This window comes from Eschrichtius robustus, chromosome 3 (genome assembly GCF_028021215.1).
Source record: "Eschrichtius robustus isolate mEscRob2 chromosome 3, mEscRob2.pri, whole genome shotgun sequence".
Lineage (NCBI taxonomy): Eukaryota > Metazoa > Chordata > Mammalia > Artiodactyla > Eschrichtiidae > Eschrichtius > Eschrichtius robustus.
In genome coordinates, this window is record NC_090826.1 from 171,055,581 (window position 1) to 171,082,964 (window position 27,384).

The window sequence follows — 27,384 nt, forward strand, 5'->3', positions numbered from 1 at the left end:
ATGGAGTGAGGTGGCTGAGGATGTGGGAGGGGCAGCAGCCAGGACTCATCATGAGTGAACAGCTGAGGGACCCAAACCGAGATGAGACTGAGCAGATCCAAGGGGGGTGTAAATTGCGTCCAACAAAGTCACGTGCCTGGCAGTGCCAGGATTCAAACCCAGGCCGTCTTGCTCCTGAACACTATACATTACTGTCTCATATTTAATGCATGTGGTTAGTAATTTATCATTTACTCAAAGTCTCCACTCGTTTGCATAGTCGTTTTGTAACCAAATAGATGCCTGGTTTTTGAGTTGATCTTTAGATTTTCTAGAGAGACAATCATGTTGCAGGAAACACCATGGATTACACATGCAACAACTATTCATGCGTCTTCTTTATTATTTTTTTAATAGAATCCCAGTTTTCCCTTAGGGATTCCCCACACTCCGTCTCCTTCACAGGAGGCAGACCCCATCCACATCACCAGGAGGGTCAGTTATGATTTGTCTGAGTCAGAGTAAGTCAGGATGGTCCTATTCGCCTTTCCGACAGGTGGCTTAGAATCACGGGCACCTGATACAATTCTGACCAAGGAGGATGGAGAGAAGCTGTGCTAAGGGCTTCTGGGAAATGTTTTCTTTGTTAGGAAATAGGGACTCGGAGGAGATATTTTCTTCTACTGGTGGGTGTTGTCATCAAAGTTTCACAGCCTATTTGCAACCACAAAGGGCTGCGTATAGCTCAAAAGACGACACTTGTGTAATGAAGGAGACAGACCAGACAGATGGAAAGAAGACGGTACTCAGTGGCACCACTGGACCTTTCCTACCTTGGAATTTTTATGAGTTAGTAAATATTCCTCATGTCTTAAACCATATTAGCTATTTCCTCTAATGAAAGCATTCTACCTAGTACGCATAGCTCCTGTAAATAATGATAATTTTGCTTCCTCTTTTAAAATAGTTACTTATCTAAACATATTTGCTAACACTTTAAGAACACTATTAAATGATAGTTGTGACAATGGACATTCTTTACTCATTCCTGATTTTAATGGGAGTGACTCTACTTTTTCAACACTGTGTTGAAAACTAGCCTTTGGTTTGAGGTAGATTTTTAAAAAACCTGTCAAGAAAGTTTTCTTTTCTTCTTAGTTTATTAGTAATTAAAAAAATCAGAAGTGGATGTTAAATGATTTTAAATAAATTACCACACTTTAGGGGATGGTCCCTATCCTCTGTTTTCCGTGGTGATGTGGATCAGCTCACTGGAAGGTGGATAGAGTGGAGGAAAAACATTGGGCTTTTTCTTCTATCCATTTAATAGATGTAGAGAGAAACTAAGGGATTTGTCCTGTCTTGTATTTAGACTTCTCTAATTCCTCTGCTAGAAGTAATCTCTCTCTGAGACACTTCATTTGGGCTTCTCTGTAACGTCATCCATCACCTCGTCACCCTCATCATCCATCACCCTCACCCTCATCATCATCACCATCTTTCTCCTCTTCCTCCTCCTCACCACTATCACCATCACAGCAAAAATGGAACAACTGCCACTTGTAGACTGACTACTCTGTGCCATCACTGTGATGGTTGCTAATTGAGTATTCAAAATCATTTTATGAGATAATTATCATTTCTCTATTTTACAGATGATGAAACAGATCCAGGGAGATAAATTAACTTACTCAAAACCATGTAGGAATTTGAAGCCCATCGAGTTTGATGACATAATTCATGACTTTCCATTCTACTCTGTTGCCATCCACTGTAGTTTACCTTGTATTATGCTATGCATCTTTCACCTCTTCTACTATTTTGAAAGAGTTTTGAGGGCAAGTGTGATATTTTGAATCATAATAAGAGATAGATACTTGATCTTTGTCTCCATCTCTGGCACAGAGCTCCTAAAACCCTTGGAATATCTTAAGTGATGGAATACAGGTGTTTTTTTGTTATGTTAATGAGGTGACTTTTGGACCTCACTTAAGGATGGAGACTGGTTGCCAGGGGAACCAACCACGTGATTAGAGGGTTGGAACTTGCAGTCCCACCTCCCTGACCTCCAGGGGAAGGGAGGGACTGGAGATTGAGTTCAATCACCAATGCGCAATGTTTTATTCAATCATGCCAATGTGATAAAGCCTCCTTAAAACCCCAAAGGACCAGTTGTGGAGAGCTTATGGGTTGGTGAACACATGGAGATACTTAGAGAGTGACACACTTCGAGACGGCATGGAAGCTCCGTACGTTTCCCCATACCGTGCCCTGTGCATCTCTTCCTTCTGGCTGTTCCTGAATTGTATCCTTTGATAGTAAATGGTAATCTAAGAAGTAAAACGTTTCTCTGAGCTCTGTGGGTCACTCTAGCAAATTGATCCAACTCAAGGAGGGGGTTGTTGGAATCTCCAGTCTGTAGTTTGTCTGTCAGAAGTACAGGTGACAACCTGGACTTGTAACTGAAGTCTGAGGTATGCGGGGGCAGTCTTGTAGGATTGAACCCTTAACCTGTGGGACCTGATGCGATCTTCAGGTACATAGTGTCAGAATTGAGTTAAATTGTAGGAAACAAGGCAATGTTGAAAAATTGTTTGTTGGTGGTGGAAACCCTGCATCCACCCCATCCCAAACACACATTGCACTTGGTGACCAGAATCTTATCAAGAAACATCCCTTATTCATCTCTGTATATACCCCATCCTCTAACACTGTATCTTTACACAAAATGGGAGTGTATCTTGGAATATATTTATGTACTTTTCTCCTTTGCTGTTCAAAATTCTTGACCTCTCTGATTGGCCAGATGTTTCTTTCTGTCTGGGGGAGAAGGGATATTCAACTTTTGATATCATAAGGAGATTTCTAATTTTTTCATATCCTTCTTTAACTTCTTAAGGGCCAGGCTCCTAGAGTTACTGTGTAGTAGGAAGAAGAGCCGCTATCCACCCTTGGTCCCTGGTCTTACTTATGCTAATTGGAGGACATTAAAGGTCTGGGGATTATGGAGAGAGGGAAGGGGAGAGGGAAAGGAGAGTGGTTAGACCTGTGGGTTTTAATTTGTCTTTTCTGGGTTTTGCCCTGGAAAGGAGAGGTGTGTTAGATAAGTTGAAGAGAATACTTGTGACCCTGAGGATTCTTCCCTCACTCTCTGAAAGAAGAGAGCTCGTAGGCAGCTCCTGCATCCAACTTTGAAGGACCACACAGCTTAGTAGTACCGTACAGAGGGGCAGAGGAGCATCCTCAGTCTTGGCTTTCCCGAGGTCCCCGTGGTTTCTATATGGCGTGAACAGGACCCAAATGGAGTTGAGAGATGCTGGGGACTTGGCTGGAGGGAGTTGGTGCAGCCTGTGCAAGGTGGCTCAATAGCGTTAGCCGCAGGGCAGATGGTCCAGGCTGGAGCTGAGTGGAAGTCAGCAGCTAGATCTCAATGGGGTCTATAGTGGTAGAGAGTGTGGTGGTGAGATATAATCATGGAGGTGGGATAGAATCATGAAGGGTTGGTGGGCCTGGCTTCCTGGAAGCAAGGCTCGACTTTCTAAACCAAGAGAATGACCATAAGTTCATCAGTTGCAAACTTCAGCATTGTGCCCAGTAGGGCTTCCAGTACCTGGGCAGAAGACAAATCTCTTTGGAGACCAGAGGACACCATGCCTTAGAGTCCTTCCCCTTGGTCACAAGGCTCTGTGAGCCACACCCCTTCATGGCTGCCTTGGAGAAGAAAAGTGGCAATGATGTGGAAGACTAAGAAATCTGAGTGTCTGGTCAGTTTTTCCTGGAGAGATCAGCATTTACTTTAAGGAGATGCTTTTAAACCACTATTCCCATTAACCAGTGGAAGGAGAATTAGAAGGAAAGCAATGTTGATACGGATATAACAAAGATGCTAATATTTATTGAACACTTACTATGCATGAGGCATGTGCTAAATTTAATAATCACAATAATCCTAGGAAGTAGTTACTCTTGGTGTCCCTATTTTACTTATTAGGAGATTAAGGCACAGAGAAGTTAAGAAATTTTCCTAAGCGTACACAGTTCTGGTAGAACCAGAATTCAAAACTAGGAAGTTTGAAACCAGAACGTATTTTAAAATATTTCCTTTGCACATTCAAACTGGAGAATGAGATAACTCTGCAATTCCAGTTCATATATGATAATAAGTATTTTGGGGATAAATAAATATTATGGTAAATCAGATTAATAGAGATTTCACTTGTCTAATTGACATGTGGGCTTGGATTTGAATCCCATTGCGTTGAGAATTGCTAAAGAAGCAGCTCTTGTTAGATTGTAAAGTTTAAATAGGGGGACTGCTAGCCAGAGAGATAAGCGACATACTTATCTCTGTTTCCTGAACCATGTTGAATTGAGAGAACATTTTGATGGACTCTGGTGAAGACCCAGAAGTGTTACATTAGTGATTTTGAGATCACTTCAACCCAAGACAGGCAATAGACCAAGTCTCTGGGAATAAAGAGATAATAAAGAAAAGTATGAGGAGAATTTGGTTACACAACCAGGGATGCCATAGGATGAAGGGAAGGGGAGTAGTTGAAAGCAAGAGGTCTAGTAGTAGGTAGAGGAAGGTTCCGGAATGGCAAAGTCTACAGGGCTTCAGGTGTGCCCAGAACAGTAAGCATGGCCACAGCAGATGGAGAACTCTAGAAGGCTGACTTAGTGATAAGCCAAGATGCAAGGAACACACTGAGTTTAACGCTTGGAGAAATGCATATGTCGTGGTCTCAGAAGATTTGTCTCCTAGGTGCTGGCTGTACTGCTGGCAGGAAGGCAAAGGAGCATATTACAAGATGACCAATATTGGAGGTTAGAGAGGTGTCTTCAAATTCCAAGGCTGGATTGCAGAGAATAGTAAAAAACTAACATTTTTTGGTCAAGATTAAATGTATTCCTTTTAACTTAAACACATTTTTAAAGCAAATATGTCTTTATATTTTGCCCTCTCACTATGTCCCTCCCACGACCTTTCCACCATTAATCTTTCCAAAGACTCACTAGTCAGGCAATGTGTCAGACGCTTTCCGGTATGTGCTCATTTAATCCCACAACATCTCTGTAAATTAGGCATTATTACTCCGCATTTTACAATGCGGGAACTGAGACTCAGCAAGATTAACCTCCCCAAACCACCTGCCGGTACAGCTGGAGTTGGAATTGAACCCTAGGTTGGTGTGATGCAAAGTCAATGCGCTATCTGCCCTCCGTCTACACTGAGCTCCTCCCCGTTCGCCTCACTCAGCGGTAGTTTCTGAGGCTTCCTCCTCGTAGTCACAGACTTGCTGATGCTACCGTGACTCAACCACACCTCCCTGTCTACAACCACGGATACAGATTTTAAAAACTCTTAGGGCAGCGTTATGCATAATATGCATCAGCCCACCCTAGAACAAGATTTACTCTGGAGTTTTACCTGTTTATTAAACAAATATGACGAAAATATAAAATGAGTCCTTTATTTTAATTATAAACAGAGACTCATTTATTCAATCTTTCATTGCATAGTGATTGAGTACCTGCTACCTGAAAACGCTATGCTGCGTCCTGGAGATGGTGGTGGGATGTGTGGGCGATAGAAAGACATCCCAGCCCGAGGTCCAGCCTCCTAGGATATGACAGGAGTTACGATCTTTAACTGCGAAGAGTGAATTCAGCTTTGCTTGATTAAATAAATAACTTACAGTCTGATTATATGTAACAAAATGAACCTCACAACCAAGGTTTGCCAAAGCAAATACTGGGGGTAATAACGGACAGACTCGGTGACCTTAGGTATGAGATTCCAGCGTGATAACAGCCCCATAAAAAGCTGCTGAATTGGAATTACCCAGGAGATAGAGTCTGGCAGTCAGTTCACTCAGCTTAAGGTGTTCCCTGAAAGCAATTCTCCAGGGAAGGAGGAGTAAGCCTGGGATACTCAGACAGAAGAGACAGATAAATGAGACATAATTCTAGTGTTTTTCATTTTGTTTGATGACTCTCAAATATTTTCAAAGAGCCATCTGTAAACATGCAGTTTCCTAAAAAAAATCTGTGTCGACAGCTTGAGTCTATTTGAAGAGGGTCATTTTCAGTGCCCAAGCTTCCTCTCAGATTTGTTGATAATTGGAGGAATGCAGTCTGTAAACCCAGCCTTTGTTCTTGAGACCACTCATTTCTGTGGCTCATCCCTTGAGGCCCAGTCAGTGGAGGGGAACCGGTGATTGCCTGGATGCCTCCTTGTGGCCTGCGTGGACCAGCAGAATGGAATGCATGGATATAGGATGCAGGACCAGCAGAAAGGATGGAAGATAGAAGGCATCCTGTGCTTATGGAGGGCGGCTTCCGAGGTTGCTTGGACACAAGGGGAAGAAGATTCTGATTAATTTTTGCTGAATGCTAGGATAAAAATATGGGCTGCTTTGGTAGCTTTAACTACAGTAGCATGTCCAGGTTCATTTCTTGGTTGAATTGTGAAAATTCCAAACAAATGAACAAACAAATACATCCCTCTTTTTCTGACAAAAGAGAAAGAAATGTTAAATTTGTTTTTCTCTATTTTTAAATTTTATTTTATTGAACTATAGTTGGTTTACAATGTTGTGTTAGTTTCTGGTGTACAAAAAAGTGATTCAGTTATACATATATATATTCTTTTCTTTATGGTTTATTATAGGATATTGAATCTAGTTCCCTGTGCTATACAGTAGGACCTTGTTGCTTATCCATTCTATGTATAATAGTTTGCATCTGTTAATCCCAAACTCCCAATCCATCCCTCCCCCTTGGCAACCGCAAGTCTGTTCTCTGTATCTGGGAGTCTGTGTCTGTTTCATAGTTAAGTTCAAAGAAATGGGTTTGTATTTTACTTTTTAGAGACACTTACATGAGTGTTGAGCGTCACATTGTTGATTTATGGGGGAAAATTGTAACCAAATGTCAGAGAGCACAGCACTTATGTTTGGTGACATTAAAGGTGGGAGTTTGGGCCCCTTCTCCAGATCACATACTTTGAGCTATTTATCTTGATTTCGTCCACCTTCCTCACCATCCTGGAAAGAAGATGGAATCTTCTGACTCTTCCACACTCTCAGTCCTCACTTTCCACACATCTTGGGATGTCTGTTACTGCACTTGCAGAAAGAGCACCCACCTGTCCTACATTTTGGACTGTTTTGCATAGATTAAAACTCATCACTAGCATTTAAAAATAGATAAAAAATAGAAAACGTAGGTTCGCTTTTCTACCAAAATTGCCTACACAGGAAAAAAATGTATGCTGCTTAAGATTCGTCCTAAATCCAACTTGTTTAAAGGACTAAATTCTGCATTGATTAAAAAGTTATATTACATATCTTTACAAAGGATCTCAAAGATCTGAGTCAAATTGTATTCCCTGAGTACCTAGTAAATCATAATTTTTTTTTTATCCTTGTTATGTGGAAAACCTAATATAGGTGATATTTTTTCTATTTTAGTATTGTACTTCTTTTTAAGAAATTTACTAGCCATTTCTATGTTTATTGTCATTATTATTTTAGCAAGGTTTTTATTTCTAATGATTCAGAATTTAAAAACCAAGATTTGTATATATGTATTTGCCTTTGATTCTCACAGAAATCCAAACTACCTAACTTTCAAACACTTGGAGTCCCAGGAGAGTGGAATGTAATGCAGTGATTGGTGCGTCTTCTCAAAATTATTAAAGGGTGTGATTTTTGTCTCAAACCCAATTTACACATATTAAACTTTCTTCTCATCATTTCTTTCTTCTACACTCTCCACACCACTCGTATTATTTCTTCCAATTCCATCAAAATCCTAAGGGAATGTAATAAAAAAATTAACTATGCCTTACTTATTAGTCTGTTTCTGAAAGTATAGAGAAAAAATACGCATTGCCTCTAAATAAAAATTAAAAACTGAAGTTGATCAAAGGTCTGAGCATGAATTTTATGTGATCTAAATTTTTAAGCCTTGGTTTTAATCTGAGGCGTTAAGTTTACTTTGCTTTATTAAGTTTGGGATAACCTGGGCGTTTGAAATGCTTTATAAATTATGGTGTCACATATAAGATCTGGTTAGGACTTCAGTTTTAAACTCTATTCCTATTCACCATAGAGATTTGAGGGCAGGAAGAAAACAAAGGAAAGAAAGTAAAACAACTTGAGACTGGAGTCAGAAAATCTGTGGTTGATATACAGAACAAATTAGTGATTACCAGTGGGGAAAGGGAAGGGGGGAGGTGCAATATAGGGTAAGGGGATTAAGAGGTACAAATTCTTATGTATAAAATAAGCTACAAGGATGTATTGTACAACACAGGGAATACAGTCGATATTTTACAATAACTATAAAAGGAGTATAACCTTTAAAAATAGTGAATCACAGTATTGTACACCTGTAACTTATATAATATTGTACAGCAACTATACTTCAATTAAAAAAAAAAAAAAAGAAAACCTGTGATTGAAACCCAGCATTGTCAAATCACATTGACAGGAGCAGCAAACAACTGATTGAACAACTACTATATGCCAAGTGATTTTTTTCTAGTTCTTTCACAGACTTACTAGCTGTTTGACTCCAAGAAAGTCTCATAACCTTTGTGAAATTTAGTTGTAAATAAAAATACTACTGTGTACCCATCTTACCTCATATGGTGGCTATGTGACTCAAATGAGATAATATGTAACATAAACATAAGAGCTAAAATTTACTGAGTACTTAGTATGTGTCAGGCATGGTTTTAACTGCTTTGCATGCATTAATTCATTTATTTTTGTCAACTTTCCTACAAAGTGGGACAATACTCTTTCATTGACAAGGAAACTGAGGCAAAGAGGTTTAAGTATCTTGGCCAAGTTTATATAGCTAGCAAGGATTTGAATGAAATGACAGCTAAGATGACTTGTGTATATATATTTATTATTTTGCAACAGAAAGATCTCAAGTTAAATATATTAGGAAGTCTAGTGATCCCTAGGACCTTCAGTTAGATTTCCATGAATTTGCACGTAGTTTGATGGTGCTGAAGGAACAGCTCTTGGGAGCTGGGACTGAGATCCATAAGCCTCCAGCTTATATCTTGTTATTTGGGCAGCTCAGTGAGCAGTTCAATTTATGAATGGGTCCTCTCTCCTTTCGCTTACTGTCAGGTTCCTGCAATTCACTCCACTTCAATTCACTCCATACTTTACCAATTTATGGTCAACTAGAGATTCTGTCTTTCAGGAAAAAGTGACTTGAACACTTTGCAATGAAATGCAAATGCAAATACAAATTGACAAAGTGTATTTTTACATAAAGAGTAAACACAGTGCACTGGACCTTTTCCCCGTCTACCTCCAACTTGTCCTTGCTTCTGGGAGATGTCAGGGTGTGACCTTGTTAAAATAGGGCGGGTGGGAGAGCACAGATGGGGCAACACTTTGTTCTCGTACATGGAGGAAGCAGTGGGGAAACTTACCTCGTCCTCCATTCTGACAATCAGGGAAGAACTTGCTTATGAGGAAGAGATAGGATCTTTGGAGAAAGTGACTCTACCTCCCATTATATTATAACCATCCAGAAAGTTGTAAAAGGGAATCCTGTGTTGAGTGAGGATGGACCAATGCTATAAGCCCTGTCCTTACCTTGAATTCAGTGTGGGTGAAACCAGACTCATGACCTTATTCTTGTTTCCAGTCATGTCCCTCATGATTGCCCTCTTTGTGCCATGGGATTATTATTTACCACTAATGTTGGAAAACATAAAGGCATTCAGTATAGGTGATCAGAGCATACTCTGTAGCCAGACCACTCACGTTTGACTCTATCTCTGCTCCATCACTTACACCAGCTGGGTGATTCTGGGCAGGTTACTCAACCTCAGTTTACTCCTATGTAAAACTGGGATAATAATAATTCCTACAGCATATCCTTGTTGGAAGGACTAAATAGTTAACATTATGTAAAGTGCTTAAAAGAGTACCTGGCACAGAGTGGGTGCTCTATAATAATAGTAATAATTAATAAATAATATTATATTATACATTAATGATATATTAATTATGTTAATAATTATAATATCGATTACAGTCTATTATTATTATTAATAATTATAAGTAGTAATTTTATTTCTTGTCTGTAGACTCTTGGAGCTCAAGGTCCTTCTGTATTTTGCCTCTTGAACAAGTCACTGTCTTCTACAGCTCATTTTTTGGTTTTCTATCAAATTAACATTTCCAATAGATGCCTTTCATCATTTCTTTCTCCAGCTCACAGCACGGATTGACCTCACATTGAATAGATGATAAGCTCAAACTTCTTTTTTAAAACAATTTTAATAGACTTTATTTTTCAGAGCAGGTGCAGGTTCACAGCAAAACTGAGCAGAAAGTACAGAGAGTTTCCATATATGCCTGCCCTTCCCCGCTATACACACACCATCAGCATCCCCCACTAGAGTGGTACATCTGTCACAACTGATCAAGTTACATTAAACTCAAGCTTCTTTGATTACCAGTCAAGGCTCTCCACAGCTGGGCTTCCACCATAGCCTGCAAACTTTCATTTTGTAGGAAAGATGCAGACACTTTGGATGGTTTCTCGGTTCAGTTTCAGCGCCATCTACCGGACAATTTTTATTCTAACTAAAACTGAGCATCAATATTCTAGCCTCCTAAGGCAGTGGTTCCCAAGCCCAGATATTCATCAGAATCACACCGAGAGTTATAATGCAGATTCCTGAGCCCCACCCCAGGCCCACCTAGGAACCAAATCAATGATTACTGGTAGAATCTATGAAAAAGCAAGGCCCCTTGATTTCCAGTCTTGGGTTCTTCCTAAAGCTGCTTTGGAGCAGTTCTTCAGGCTGTTCCTGGATGTTCAAAGCCTCCATCTGGAGCCTCGCACCTGGGCCTGCCCCTCCCCATGTTGTACATTGTGGTAGTTTTCCCCCCTTCTCTTCCTCCTGTTTAGCAAAATGCTTTTCTCTATGTCTCATTCCCTCTCAGAAATCTATACAATTGGAAAGTAATATGTTAAAATAAGCATGCAAAATTTTTTTAAAATTTATTTTTTTATTTTTGGCTGCATTGGGTCTTCGTTGCTGCGCGCAGGCTTTCTCTAGTTGTGGTGAGCGGGGGCTACTCTTCCTTGCGGTGCGCAGGCTTCTCACTGAGGTGGCTTCTCTTGTTGCAGAGCACGGGCTCTAGGCGCGCGGGCTTCAGTAGTTGTGGCGTGTGGGCTCGGTAGTTGTGGCTCGCGGACTCTAGAGCACAGGCTCAGTAGCTGTGGCGCACAGGCTGAGTTGCTCCGTGGCATGTGGGATCTTCCCGGACCAGGGCTTGAACTCGCGTCCCCTGCATTGGCAGGCAGACTCTCAACCACTGCGCCACCAGGGAAGCCCCTGAAATCATGATTTTAGAATGCAAAAAGAACTTCTACCATTAGAAGATAATGGTAGAGCAGAGGCAATGGAGTAAAGCCGTACCTCTCTATGCATCATTTAAAAAGTTTTTAAAGAACTCTCACTTTATCTTATTTGACCCTCAAAATAGCCCTGTAGTACAGGTGATACCAACTCTCTTTTATTTATTTATTTATTTATTTTTGGCTGTGTTGGGTCTTCGTTTCTGTGCGAGGGCTTTCTCTAGTTGCGGCAAGCGGGGGCCACCCTTCGTCGCGGTGTGCGGGCCTCTTACTATCTTGGCCTCTCCTGTTGCGGAGCACAGGCTCTAGTCGCGCAGGCTCAGTAGTTGTGGCCCACGGGTCCCGTTGCTCCGCGGCATGTGGGATCCTCCCAGACCAGGGCTCGAACCCGTGTCCCCTGCATTGGCAGGCAGACCCTCAACCACTGTGCCACCAGGCAAGCCCCCAACTCTCTTTTATAGGAAACGAGATTGAGGCACAGGGAGGTTAAATTATGTGCTTAAGGTTTTAAAATCAGGACTTGTGACTCCTAGTCCCATGAACTCTCCCTTACATTATGCTCATCTTCTCCAAACTCTCATCTACTGAGGAGAAGACTGAATCCCCGTGAGGCTCAGCAATGTCTGTCCTACGAGTGGGCAGGGAGTAGGAGGAGCTTTCGGCCAGGTCTGTTCTCCTGACTTACAATCCAGCACTCACCTTACAGCTGCCTCTTCCCTTTGCTCAAACCCCAGCAGTGACAACATCAGTATCTTCTCGGATGACTCCGATACAGACCACCAGCAAGATCCATCCAGGGCGGGGCCTGACCCTGAGGGGGAGGAAGGAGGTGGAGCGGGGCGGGGGGTGAGGGACCACCGCAAACCTCAGGCAAACTCCGCAGATATTCCCAGGATTGGCTCTGACCCACATTCTCGGCCCCTCACGATACCAGGGAGCCACTCCAGCAAGGCTGTTTCACACCTGCCTCCTGACCTGGGGACCCACCCTCTCTCCTCACTGCAGGAAATGCGGGGCCGCTGAGGGAGCTGTGGCTTTTATAACAACCCCTGGCCAGGACTGAGACGTGTTTCCTGAGCAGCTCTTGGAGTTTGAGCTCTGGTGCTAAACACACTGGTGGGACGAGAACATCTTATTTCCTGGTATCAATTCCTACTTTGGGGAGTTTTAATGAAGATTTGATCATTCTCCGATCATTCTCCATGGCCTGAATCTTGGCACAAGAGTTTCCTGGAAATATAAAAATGTCACCTGGGCTTGCTTGCACTTAGGTAACCCTTGCTGGAGCAACTTAGTTTGAAAGAAACCCGGAGACCCTTCTAGTCCAACTATTTCAAACCATTTAATTATCAAACTTGCACAAACTATAATGGTTCTTTTGCAGTTGATTCAATTTTCTAGGGCCACAATTCCTGGAGCATGTATTGCTTTATAAAAACTTTTTAAAAGTAAATGCTCACTCTAGATGCAAAATTTAGCACTACATGTATTTTCCTTGAATTCTGCGATTGACAGGAAATACGGGAACTTTAAATTGTTGGGTGATCAATTGGAGTTTTCAAATTACATTGTGTGATTTTCTCTGCATTTTTTATGTAAGAGGAAAGAAATTTTTTTTTTTTTGCTGTATAAATATCGGTTCCAAATATCAGAATCTGAATTGTAGATGACTGAGTTAGATTTACATCCCATTCTACTCTACCTTCAAGATGGAGGCTTGAAGGATGGCAAGGGCACAGTGGAGGAAAGTATGGCTATAAGGTGAAGATTAATCCAAGATGTAAAGCAGGCTGAGAGAAAATTGGGCAAGCAAGAAAAAATTGTGAGAAGGTAAAATTTTTTCCTCCCATTTGTAGTATCTGCTCTTAGGGGACCAAAGGGCCTTAGGTGGAAGGAGCTGGGAGATTATAAACCTAGCAAAATTGCTGGAGTTAATTGGCTTAGGAAAAAATGGGCTTTTCTTTTCAGATGGACGCTCTTGACCTCTTTGGAGGCCATAGTCCAGGGAGGCCAGCCAGATGTCAGAAAGATTAACAGAGACACGTTTGAAATCCAAGGAATACTTAAAAGTGGTTAAATCTTCATGAAAATTTCTATAAAAGGTACAGAGGGATGATTATGTTATTTGACATAGCGAAACACCCTAAATTTCTCATCAGTGGTTTATCGGCCACAAACCTTAATCTCAAGGCAGTTTCTAGGGTGATCAGATAATTTATTGTCCAAATTGGGACATTTTTGAGAGGGAAAGGGGTGCTATTAATAATTACACTTGAGCAACAGGTTTCTACTTAGCCCATCCTCAGCAAACCAGGCCATATGGTCATTCAATGCCTATCCCCCTGCTCTGTCCTCTATTTCTTTCAAATTCTGGCATCCTCTGGTTCATCTACATTCACTTTCTCTCCCAACTAACTGGTCTGTAGGATTTAGTATGTTTTCCAAGAGAAGCCAGAATGTAAATCATTTGCTTTGCCCATGGCTGGGATCAGTACAACAAAAACCTGACAACTGCTCAAATCTCATCTCTTACCACCATCAATCTTTCTCATTTATGTGTTAAAAGGAAGCCTCTGGGTCTAGAAGCAGGAGCACACCAGGCACCCAGATCTGTTTTTCTAAATACGATTCTCCAGTAAAAGGAATCAGGCTCCTTGGAGAAATGGTTAATTCTATGTATAGAGCAGGGAAAATAAAGGATTAGCTGGGAGGGTCTTGTAGTGGCAGGAAATAAGGAAGTGCTCAAAAAGAAAAGCATGGAGGCACGTCAAAGGGACACAGGCACCAGCCTGAAAGAGCTCCAGATGGCTAAAGCTGGAACAATTTGAACAGTTAAGAAAATATACATTATATATTGAATTGTAACCTAAAGTATAAAACAAATATACATAAGCTCATACTGATGTAAATAAATAATTAGATAACAAAATAAATAAACAGAGGAGAAGAGACAGATCTTCCTTACAGAAGAATTCCAAATAACATGTGTAGATATTCCACCCTCTAGTAGATGGAGCTTAATCTTCCTGTACTCTCCCCTCCAAACCCCCAACCATCTATGGGCTTAGTGACTCATTTCCAATGAATAGAGTCTAGAAAGGGAAGAGTGGTACTTTACAGTGGAGAAAACTGGCAATCACTACATTAACTAAAATGACCAAGGTTAACACCCGTGGTGATATCATGTTCCCACCATATGCCCCCTGTGATGACGTGATGACAAAGGGTCTCCATCTCTCTGGTATTCTTCCCCAAACTCCATAACTCATGTCTAATCACGATTAAAACTTTCTGTAATCCCATATTGAAGTATAGTCTAAAAATTATCTGACCCGTACTCCTCAAAACTGTTGAGGTCATGAAAAACAAGCAAAGACTGAGAAACTGTGAGAGTAGAATGGACTCAGATGACAGGACAACTAAATGCAATATGGGAGCCTGAATCGGATCCTGGAACAGAGAAAGGACATTAGTGGAAAAACTGGTAAACCCTAATAAAGTCTGGAGTTCGGTTAATAGTAGTGGATAACTATTGGTTTCCTAGTGTTGACAAATGTACCAAGGTAATGTAAAATGATCACCATGGGGGGGGGGGGGAAATAGGTTGAGGAATATATGTGAGCTCTCTGGACTATCTTTGCAGCTTTTCTGTACGTATAACATTGTTCCAAAATTTGAAGTTTTTTTTTTTTTTTTTTTTTAAAGAACACAGGAGATAGCTTGAAAAGTCTCCCCCTACCCAAGTCTGGGCAAATTTGAGCCTCTAAATTTGATTGTAAACAACAAATTCAATGAAGATTCATGAGTTTGTACTCATCTGAATCAATAAATCAATTGGAGAGATGGCAAAGCTCTTCCTTACCGTATATTGCCAACTAATAAATATAGGAGCAATAATGAAGTTAGAGAATCAGCAATGGATCCTAACACTAGCAATTGAAAGTTTGACGAGGAACGGTGTGTTTACCTAGTCTCAAAATATTTGCCTTAAAAGGAAGTACAAAGGGAAAAGCAGTACCTTTCTGGTAAAGAAATCTGGCAGACATCCAGAAAGGATCAACGTTAATATCACCCAAACTAGACAAACCAATGTCATGTGCTTCTGGAATTGATTCTCTGAGGACACCTCATCGCTTTCTGTGGTTTTCCTGCCACCAAAGTGCAATCAAGTCTTGGAGAAATATCAGACAAAACCTAATGAAGAGGCCTTCTCCAAACGAACTGGCTTATATTTTTCATAAATAGCATGGTCATGAAACATAAAAAAGGCTAAGGAACGGTTTCAGATTAAAAGGACAAAAGAAGCATGACCACTAAATGCAACATGGGATAAAAGATTGGATCCCGCACTGGGAAGAAACAAATCGCTATTAAAGGACATTATCGGGGCAGTCGATGCACCGTGAATACAGACTGTGGACTGGATAGTAGTATTGTGTCAATTTCATTGTGTTGATTTTGATAATTGCATTGTAGTTACGTAGGGCCATGACGTTCTTACAAAATGCGCACTGAAGAATTTAGTTAAAAAAAAGATACCTCTTGCTGCTTTGTAGGGAATAGACTGTAGGGGGGATCAGATGGAAGCAGGAAGCCATTTGAAGGCTATTTGAGTAATCCCAGCAAGAGACAAACAAGGCTCTGATTGAGGGATGGTTGTGGAAATAGTGAGAAATGACTGCATTTATTTTGAAAGTGGCACCAAAAGGATTTGCTGATGGATGGGTTGTGGACAAGAGAGAAAACGAGCCAAGCCTGAGTGACTGGGAGAATGAGGGGGGGTGGTGTCATTTACCCAGCTGGGGAGACTGGGAAAGGAAGAGGCCTGGGGTTGGGGGAGACCAGGAATTAATTATTACACATTGCGCCTTGATTAGCCTTCCTGAGGTGTAGCTCTGATAATTCCATTTCTTTAGCGGAAATTTTTCCGCGGAATGACCCAAGCTCTTTAACTTGGCATTCAGAGCCTTTCTCAGCTTGGCCTCATTCAAACTTTACAAAGGTGGTATTTACTTTCTCTTCAATATTCCTTTTGTTTCAGTGTAATTGAACTACTTGTTGTTCTTGATAAGGCCAAACCTCAATATTTTTTCTCCTCTTGGTGTTTCCTGAAGTAGGATCTGTATACCTTTGTTGGTATGAATGATTGTTGTGGATGGCACATGTAGAGATATTTTTATTTTGATAGTTATATGTTGATTTTAATGTTTATTACAAAATGATAGCACTAGCACATGAAACCTGTGATTTCATTCATATTAGTATTAGCTCAGGTCTTGGTAAAACAGTTGATCAGTTTAAAGTTAATACAGAGAAGAATAGTATATATGATGTTATATAATAATACCACTAAGAAATAGCCCAAATTATGAAGGTGGTACATGGAACCTGAAATTTGGGACTCTACTCTTAGAGTATAATTAAAAAGTACTTCTTATTATGGTAGAATTTCAAATATACCAAAAGTAGACAGAAGGTATCTATCATTTAGCATATAAAGCAGACTGCTTAGACCTGCCCTCTGGCTCAGCACAATCTTCTCCAGCTTAGTAAATCAGAGGAACCCATAGGGGTCCAGTATCCAAAGTCCCTGTTTCAAAATGAAGGGCTTTGGTAACCACCAAGGAATTTGAACTTTGTCATCTGATAATGGGATGTCAGTGAAATTATTTTAATAGGGAAATCGTGCTATGAAAGGGTTAAATTTTAGTTTAGGAAGGAATTATTTAGGAAGTAATAAAGTACGTAATATCATAAGGTATAATGGCTGAGATGGTTTTTATAAATCTGGGGTTTATGTGATCTAACAGCACTCACTATTAAGGACCGTATCTTGTAATGCAACCATGGTTCCAATCAGAGCTCAGCAGGAGAAATGTTCACTTCCTCTAATATGGCAGACACATTGGGGAGAACATGGGGTGTAGAGTCAGGCAGCCTCAAGACTGTAAGACTCCACACCCATAATTTGCTCTTGTCTAGTTATGTGGCAGTGGGTAGGGCTTTTTAATTCTCTGAGCTTTTCTTTCATTTTCTAAGCATCGTGTTTTCTACACAGGTCTAATGAGATAATAAGAGCTGTAATTATGACACCAGAGTAGAAGTGTTCTGCTCTTTTTAGATACACTGCTTTGGCTATTTGGGGGTCTTCTACCATGGCTTACCCTCCACCTCCCCACTGCCCACCCCTCCGCTCCAAGTCAATTTTTTTTTTTTTTAGTTGTGTGGGTGAGGACCTAGGGATAATTGTGGAGATGTCTTATAACACGTGAAGTAGGAATAAACGACAGCAATTTAAAACTTTGGCCTGCAAGCCCAATCAGCAGGTTGTTCTCTGTTGCTGCCTGTGATGCATTTGGAAATAAATAAATCTTGATCGACGGAGGCGCTGATGTTAGTGAAGTTCCTCCCTTCAGCTGGCAGAAATCAGAAAGTATTGAAATGTATAGCAGTGATTTTCCTGGCCTCCTTCTCATAGAGAAGCAGTGGGATCTTGGGAATAGTTACGCCTTTGGAAAGAGAGAATTTCCTCAATTAGAGGACAGAAAAGAGTAACGAGAATAAGCATTTGGTAAATTCAGGAAATCAGCTTCAGCTTGAGAAGCCCAAAAGGGAGTTTGCTTTGTGGGGTAGGGACCAATTTTCCAAGGCTGACCTTTGTTAAAAGGGAACTTCTGATTTTAAGTTTGAAAGCTCCAAAGGGCTAATTCAAAGAGGAGAAGGGAATATAATTTCCATGGAGATTCCGGTTAAGACATTTGCATACTGTAAACCAATTGCCTGTTGGCTGATGGGGTTTGAATTTTCCGGCCTGTACACTGTTAAAAATTTCCACCACTGAGTAAAATTATTCCCTAAATCAATTCCTATGAAAAGTGATGAAATAAATGTAAGCCAGGGTGAATTTCCTAGACTAAATCTTTATTATATTTTAAAGGGGGAGATACTATAGTTAGCAAGTAATTAAAAAAATTTTTTTCACCACATTAAAAATAGCAAAGAAAGGATTTGCCAAGATTGATACTTAGTAAAGCATTCTCCTTCCTGGTTATGTATTGGTGCCTTCCAGAAATTCACCTACAACACTTGGTAGAAATAATCTCAACATACACAAAATTGCTGGGGCAACCAATTAAGAGATGGTCTTAATTTAGTTCTGACCAATCTGTTTTGCAGATTCTAGAATTTATAGAGCTAAGTGGAATACAGTTATGCTCACCATTATACCCCCAACGCTCATAGAGCTAAATGAATTGGGACAAAAAAATGGGAATTTGACTTAATATGTTTGGAAAAGCTTATCTCACCAGCACTTTACACTTAAACATGTATGTTCCAATCTGCACTCTCTTCGAAGTCCCTTACTCAATTTTCACCCCTCCTCACCGAGGAGATGCAAATCTCCCTGTATCACTCGTTGGCCTTTCGCGGACTCCCCATGAGCTGCTGTTTACGTAAATTGAAGCTCTTTAATGTGGCCAAACTTTCCCTCCTACCCAGACTGCTTCTTTAGCCTGTTGCCTTTGCCTTGAACTTGACTGTCCAGGAGATCAAATGACTGGTAGTTCTGGACATAGAACATGACAATAGACTCAGGTCCTGCCTCCTGCCTGAAGCATCCCTCTGTCACCCCTTCCTTTTCACCTGTTACATGTTAATTCCCATTCATCTTTCAAGACAAACTGTCACTTTCTGCCTGAAGACTTCCCCCGCCTGTATTGCTATCCTCTTTACTCTCATATGACTTTGGAGGTACTACCATGATTACTTTTACTGTGGCATATTAAAAGTATCTATTTATTTTCACTCCCCTCATTCTCCACCTGATAAAATTAGATTGTAAGCTCTTTGAGGGCAGGAACCACACCTTATTCATATTTTTTTTTTAATCACAGGGTCACATGTGTGCACAGGAGCCTGTCTGAACACAGAGATTGGGCCGCCTACTCACTGGCACTGACATTTACATGGATACATTGATGTATAGCCTGCTTTTAGGTGTGATTTTTATTATTGCTGCCATTGGCTTACTTGGCTTTTGGGGGGTATATTGATTTATTTCTTTCCTTTTTGTGCTTTCTTCTCTTTACTGTTTTTTTTCTTAATTTAATTTTTTATTTATTTTTGGCTGTGTTAGGTCTTCGTTGCTGCGTGCGGGCTTTCTCTAGTTGTGGCGAGCAAGGGCTACTCTTCTTTGTGGTGTGTGGCCTTCTCATTGCGGTGGCTTCTCTTGTTGTGGAGCACGGGCTTTAGGCATGCAGGCTTCAGTAGTTGTGGCGCACGGACTCAGTAGTTGTGGCGCACGGGCTTAGTTGCTCTGTGGCATGTGGAATCTTCCTGGACCAGGGCTTGAACCCGTGTTCCCTGCATTGGCAGGCGGATTCTTCACCACTGTGCCACCAGGGAAGTCCCTCTTCTCTTTAATTTTCTATGAGGCTTTGGGACAAAAAGCTTCACTTATTGGGCCTGTCTCTTCCTTTGTAAAATGAGAGTGAGTTTGTGCTTGATGAATGAAGCTCCTTCAAGACATAATGTTGACAACCTGTGATTCTCCAAAGGCTGCAAAATGTAGAGATCCATGGAACCAGGAGTCCTGTGTGAGAGGATATTAAAATGGAACTCTGTGTACATTTTGGCTGATGCCTAGAGTTGATAACTATATCATCGGTGGCAGATCACCTACGTGGAACATGCTAAGGGCTGTGAACATGACTTTGTTACCTTTCTCTTGTCACTTACCTCAAGGCTATAAAAGATGTTGAAGATTGTTCAGAGAGACATTGGAGGGTAAGAATTCCTCTGGCGAGGGTTGTAGCATGTCCTATTCCTCCTCGTGGGAGTGGGTGGAGCGTGAGACCCTGTACCTTAAGCCAAGTGTTGGGGGCACAGAAGGTTGAGTAAGTGTTTCCAAGAGCTTGGGAAACATAGAGTCTGGTGTTTGATGCCTTCCTGTATTTTTCAAGAATAATAATGTGTTATCTCTTGCAGCATATGAGGGTCGGGTGTTCTGGAACAGCATGCCTGTGCCGTTCTGGCTTGGGTATCTCATGAGGTTGCAGTCAGATGTCAGCCAGGATTGCATTCACCTGATGGTTTGACTGGGGCTGTAGGATTTGGGTCTAGTTTGGCTCATTCATGTGACTGACAAGTTGATGCTGGCTCTTAGTGGGAGGCCTTGTTCCTCTCCATGTGAAACTTTCTACAGGGCAACTTGAGTGTCCTCTTGCCATGGTGGCTAGCTTTCTCAGAGTGAGCAATCCACAATGCCTTTTATGACCTAATCTTGGTAGCCATACATCATCACTTCCACTGTATTCTATTTGTCACACAGGCCATCCCTGATTCATTGTGGAAGGAGAGTACAAAAGGGTGTGAGAACTAGAAAGCAAGTATTGTTGGTTGCCATCTTGGAGGCTGGCCACCAAAAACTGTTATCAAGTGACCATAGACTATCTACTAAGGACAGCTTTATCAATCATCAGGGGTTGGGTACATTTTTATGATGTATCTGCTAGATATGTCCTGTCCCATGCATAACTATGAAGCCAGTGACATATCTTCAAGGTCTCTGTATGCCTGTGATTTTCTGGGTCCTTTACTATAATAATAACCCTCTAGTTATCTTGATGCCTTCCTGTTTTAAAATACAGTCTATTAATAAAAAATGTGAGTTATAGTAAGGCCAACAAATCAGGACACTCATCATTGAAAAAACAGTTTGTTTCTCATAGTTTCCCAACAGGAGAGGCATGCTACACCATGCCCTGGGGCACGAGAGGTAGCACCAGGGTCAGTCAAGAGGAAGAGGGAGAGTCTGTGGGTAAAAGCATCCTGCCCTCTCCCCTCAGTGGGTCTGGGCTGGGGGGCAGAGATGAGGGGGACAAGTTTCTGAGTGTGTCGGAGTTTGGATGTAATATCAGTCTGGATTGGTGTTGGGAGGTTATTAGACTCTATTACATTTTACATTATTTAAGTGTGCTTGGGAAAGCTCTGGGATCTGCCCACGGTTTCATCTGGGGGCAGAGAAAGAACATGGTATGGGTGGGTTTGTAGAGGCAGATGGGGAAAGAATAAAACTGTATTTTGGTTACAGCCAGTTGTTTTCCATTCAAACCTGTTATATGAGCAGAAAGAATTACAAAGGTCAGTTCGAGATGGTTTATTTAAAACCTCCTTTGCACAGAACAACATCCTAAGAACTGGGGGAATGAAAATTAAGTAGACAGACTATCTGTTCTTGAAGGGTTAGCAGTTTAGCGAGAAGAAAGAACAGGTTAGTCTATTGCAACAGCCTGCCTCTTCCAGGTCTCTGTGACACTAGTCGTTCCCCACTTCGGGCCCCCTGGTCCTGCCAGGAGAGTTACAAGCTCAAAGGTGGTGACCTCCTGACTGGAGATCCTGGGCTCCATCTGCATTCTGAAGCTTTCTCACTGGTTTCTGGGTACCAGTTGCAGTGGCTTGACCAGGGCAAGGGACTTAGACAGACCTAGGTGTGAAGCATTTTGATCTTGGGTCAATTACTGAACTATTCAAGCCTCATCCTCCCAATCACTAAATAGATATAATAAAATCTAGCCCTTGGGCTTGTTGTGAGAATTAAATTAGTGTTTGTTAAGGGTTTACCAGAGTGCCTTCACATTGAAGTGCTTTATAAATGAGAACTATTGTTATTATCATCTGTGCCAACGGGCCCCTCCCCACCCCTCTGGCCTTCTCCCTCGTGTATTTGAAACCTACTGGATGAGTTTCAAATGACTCTAGTCTGTAGACTATCTTTATGGTTAGATGCTTCTAGGGGGAAAGAAATGTAAAAAAAAATTTTTTAAAGTAAACTAAGGAGTAGTGCATGACATCATTCTTAATAAAACAGAGTTAAGGAGTCCAACGGGAAAGGTTGATGACTTTGTAGTAACCTTTTTGTGTATGAGTATACCAGTGAGATTGGGCATGTCAGGCACATTTATATTTTGCAGACGGGAGTAATTTAACTTTCCTTTGTCTGTGATGTCCACGAAGTTAATTGTACCTGGATTTATAAGGGCTGATCCATTTAGTGAAATGGAAAGACATTTGAAAAAATTATCAAGTGAAAATGTGGTTGTTTGTCGTTCTTTGGTTAGATAATCTTTAATTGCCCCCGCCAGTCTGATATACGACAGTTGGCTTTCCCAGAGGTAATTCTGAGCCCCCTGAGGCCCCGTCTTTGTTTTCTAGTGTGATTAATGAAAATCTTACCTTTCCAACAGATAGTCTGGGTCTTTAGGATAAGGATTATCTCCTTTACTTAAAAAAAAAAAAAAAAAAAATATATATATATATATATATATATATATATATATATATATATATATTTTAAGTATTCTACAGCAATTAGATCACAATAATTACTCATTTACTCTGTCTTGTGAGTGACTCTTGAATCATTAAAAGTAGTTTAAAATAGGTTCATGGTACTTTTAGTGTTAATCCTTTTCCACATCCTCTTTGAACATAGCTATTTGAAAATTGGCAATCTGTGTATTTATTAACCAGAACAGTCCATTCTCAAGCCCTGCCAGGTAACAGGGAGTTCCCTGTGTTCTTTTTATTGTTATGGCCCATATGAGACTTGATGAGTGAATGGGACCCATCCTCACACACGTCTTAGCATTTGGATTCACACAGATCCTGAAATTCAGAATTAATATTTGATTTTAAATTCTGATGTGGAAATACGTGCCCACTGAGAATTCTGCTGAGTTGGTTTGTAGAAAATACATATTAATTTTGTTAAACTGAATGCATTTGTATTTATTTTCCCAAATAACCACCAGCTTGCTTAACAAAAGGCAGATAAAGGCAAATGTTCCTTGGTTAGTGACTTTTCTGTTTTTCTCAGGGATGCTTTCAACAGAAGCATGTGTGTGTGTGTATATATATATAAATAATTTTTTTGGGGGGGGCAGTATCAGTTTACATTGTCAGTTGAAATGAGAGAGCTCTTATTTAAACACCTTTTTGACTGATTTTTCTTTCATTGTCTGAGTAGGTGATGGCCTTGATGGGACAGTCTGTCAAACACACACAAGACCCAGTGTAAGGCCAAGGCCTGACTGATTAAGTAAAGACAGAAAGAGCCACTTTTAGGTTCAGACCATTTATTAATTATATATCCAGCAAAGGGGAAAATAGCCGACTGCACCCAGCTGCCTGTGGTCCTTATCCCACACACCAGAAAGCACAACCCCGAATAGAAGGGGCTGGACCACAGCAACACAGGTTATGGGAGTCCCCACTGCTGAGGAGCCAATCATCAACTGCAGCTAAGTGGATTTATCCTCTGCATTTCTGCTTTGAGTGAGGCCCAAAAGTCTCAGACCTCATCAGAACCTGGGAGGCCATGAGACCTGTCTCCTGACGGCCTTGCAGGGCAGACAGGGAGGTGAGTGGGCGGGGCCTCTTGGCCGCCCCCTCTCAGGCCTCCCATGCTATGAGTTCTGAAGGGATCATGAGATATTCTTTGAAGACTCAGAGGAGCTGGGCTTCAAGCCTTTCCTGCGTGGCCTACGTGGATACATGGAAAGATGCCGGGCCGCCATGGCGGAGCTGTTGCCCTTGGCCATCCTTTGGAAGCAGCCGCCCCCGTGATGATTGAGTGAGGCGGCCTGGAGCGGGGGTGCCCGCCCTCCATGTTGAAGCTCTGGCTTGTTCTGCTTGCCCAGTTTTCTCATGGCTGCTTGGAATCCATTGTGAAGTTTTCCTCTGGGCAGATCTCAGGGACTGGGTAGGAGAGCTTAGGTCTGTTACACTTGACCTCAAGAGGATGCCCACTTTCTTAAGAAAGGGGAGCACTTTCCGAGTGTTTTGCTGCAGATTTTGCTGCACTGAGTTTTAGGTGGTAAGCACAGCCTAGTGGTTAACGGCTTAGACTCTGCCCTTGGATAGTTCTGCCGTTGACTGGCAGGGTGAATCTGAGCAAGTTCTCTCACCTCTGTAGCTCTCCATTCTTCATCCACAGACGGGACAATAGCATGAGAAACTTGTGGGAAGTAGCACAGGCAGCATGCCTGGTGGTGTCTGATGCATTGTAAGCACACCATGAATGTAGCCTTTGTTATGGTTGAGCACATTCAGTGGTACTGAGTCTTCTAGTGAGCTCCTGGGATAGGGGAGAAAGACAAGGGGAAAAAACCCCAAGCTTTCTTAATTTACCATATAGCTGAATTAACTGAACATGGGCAAACAGTCATAAAGCAGTCAGTCAGTGAACATTGACAATGGTTATATGGTGGTCAAGGAGAGATCAGTGCTCATAGGATTTATCTTCTGGTTGAACTGCCTTTAATTTTACCTCTGAATTGGCCCAGCGACTTGTGGCTACAGGTGGCAGGTCACCTGGCAAAGGCCACCACCAAAGAGTGCTGTCCACAGAATCTCTTTGTAGAATGGTCTTGGCCAGTGACCGTGCACACGCCTTCATTTTCCTTTTGCAGTCCTGCCTGAGGAATACCCGCATAATCCGTTTGATCACTTTGACTGGAACAACCTGTCATTTTACATCCTATGGGATGTTTGCTGAGGACATGAACACAGGTGTGTGCAGATGGAGGGTTGAAGGCACAACCATCTTCCAATTAGGATCCCCTTGGTTCCCTGAAACCCGATCACAAGGAGTGAACCAGACGCCCCTGTCTGGAGCTCTGTATTCAACTCAGGATCCAACTCTCAGTGGAAAATTAAAACCAAAGTCATTATTATATATTAGATTTATTAGAAATGCAGCTATTACCAAGAGCCTGTGGGCATGTGTGGAAAATACCATAATTAAATTAAATTAAATTAAATCCAGCAGCTAGAAGTAACATTTTCCACTAAGGAGGAGGAGGAGAAAGAAATCAAAATAAGCCCACAGGAGAATTCCAAACCAGAAAAGTGCAAGAAGTGGCCAGGATTCTTCTAGGAGAAAGAAGATGTTATAACTGTTATTATTATTATTATTGCTGCCCTGAGATAATGGAAAAGTAATATGTAAATCTGGAACAAGATGGGAACTTTCCAGGCATTGGGAAATGATGTTTATTTGGAAGACAGTGAATAACATTAAAGCCAGAAAAGGAATAGCTACTATTATGGACAGAAGGTTTATTTGTAGTGATTATCTAGAGTAATTGTTCAAATAGGGACTATCAGATCAGTGGGAAAGCAGTGCTCTTTCAACATTGCCAGGGTCAGAGGAGGCTAAAATTATCTGCTGGCAGATTCAATTCTCATGCTTTATTTCTGGAAGAGTAGGGGAGTGTTAAGATGTTAGGTGATGGGTAAGACTGGACCTTTAGTTTTGTCTTGAAGAAAGTGTCTGTTATGAGGATGGTAGAGAAAAGTAGGTGGAGAATTAGTGGGATGAACCCTTATATGTATTTTTTTTGTTTTTCCGTTTTTGAGATATGCTGCTACAAAGAGGTTGGATGTTCTCACAAAGGCTCCTAGGCATATTCCCATGTCCCTTAGGACTAGAGGCTCAGAAAGGCTTTCCAGGGGCAGAAGCCTCTTCTGGTTAGTTGCATTGCTGGACCAGATTCTGTGTTGCCTGATTTGCTGGCTTCTTCTGCAACATCAACATTGGCTACAACTGCACTGCTTTTTCAGAAATTAGGACAATCCTGGGGTATTTTTAAAAAATGAAGTGGTCCAGGCAGCTCGAGGGTGAGATCAGAGTACACTCAGTACTTCAAGGGTGGCAGCTCCCTAAAATGCATGGCCCAAGGAATCCCCTGGCAGCAATAATTGAAGCAATTGCTGTTCTTGAGATTGGTGGTTATGGGAAGTTTTGTATCAGAAACTATTGTTTTTCTTCTGTATCTGAGACATTTGTTATCCATCTGAATTCCACCAAGAAGGTATCTTTGCTCTCAGATGGCTCTGGTTGAACTCATCAATCAATTGGCACATTGGACTTAGTTGATTTATCCTTGGCCAAATAATCTAGCTTGTGTCAGTCAAAATGATTGAACCGGTTGCTTGAAGGTAACTCCGGATCATTCCCAGGGGATTGTGATTGAAAGCTCTGAGACCCAGAAAGAATCCTGTCCTCTCCCCCTGGCACTGTTGGGATATTCTGCACAAGGACTGGCTTCACTTTGCTCGAGGGAGAAGCCGTGAGGATTTTTAATGATTTTAGGAATTTTTTATGGCAAGTTCATTCTTTGCAGTTCTAGGGCTCTGGAGGGACAGGGGAGGTCATGAATTCTGGCATCCAGGCTGGCAACACTGTAGTCAGTTGGGCTCTTTGGATCTGCAGTGGGGCTACATTTGTCTCTGGCTATAAATAAAGACTTCCTCAGTTTGCATAAAAGGGGCTCACTCATACCCCGCAACCCTCCATAGGAAGGATTGGAGAAATCAGGGGCTTATTTAATGTAACATAATTTAAAGGAATACACAATACCCCTTTCAGATGCACAGAATTTGAGTGCCAAATGCTGTACCTCGAGCAGTCTGGTTTTATCCCCATGTAGGTTCTCACAGGGTGTTATTGGAGGGGCGATCAAGCCCTGGTTGCAACAGTAAGTTTGTAGCTTTTTCTTTAATCCTTGCAAAGTGGCAGGATTCACGTGGAGTGTGAAGGGAATCAGATACTTATAATCATTTTTATCTAGCTGGGTCAGGTCTGCAAAACTATACAAAAGGCCAGCAAGCCGTTCAACCTGCCACATGGAGCAGGGAGAAGAACTGGTTTTACTTCTATAGAAAACCCTATCATTTGCCAGTTGAGACTATGGATAATTTCAAGTGATTCTCAGAGGTTTCTTTGTAATATGTTCACCAGTTCTCTCCACAAAAAAGTAAGAAAGATAAGATAATATCAGGAAAAATAAATCACATTCCTTTAAAATATTTTTTTCTACGTGTGTTTCTAATGCCTGTAACAGAAATTATGAGGAAGAAATGTAAATGATGGCTTTATGTGTTTGATGGGCTCTCTGATGTCCTCATGAAGTCAGGTTGCCAGAGGCA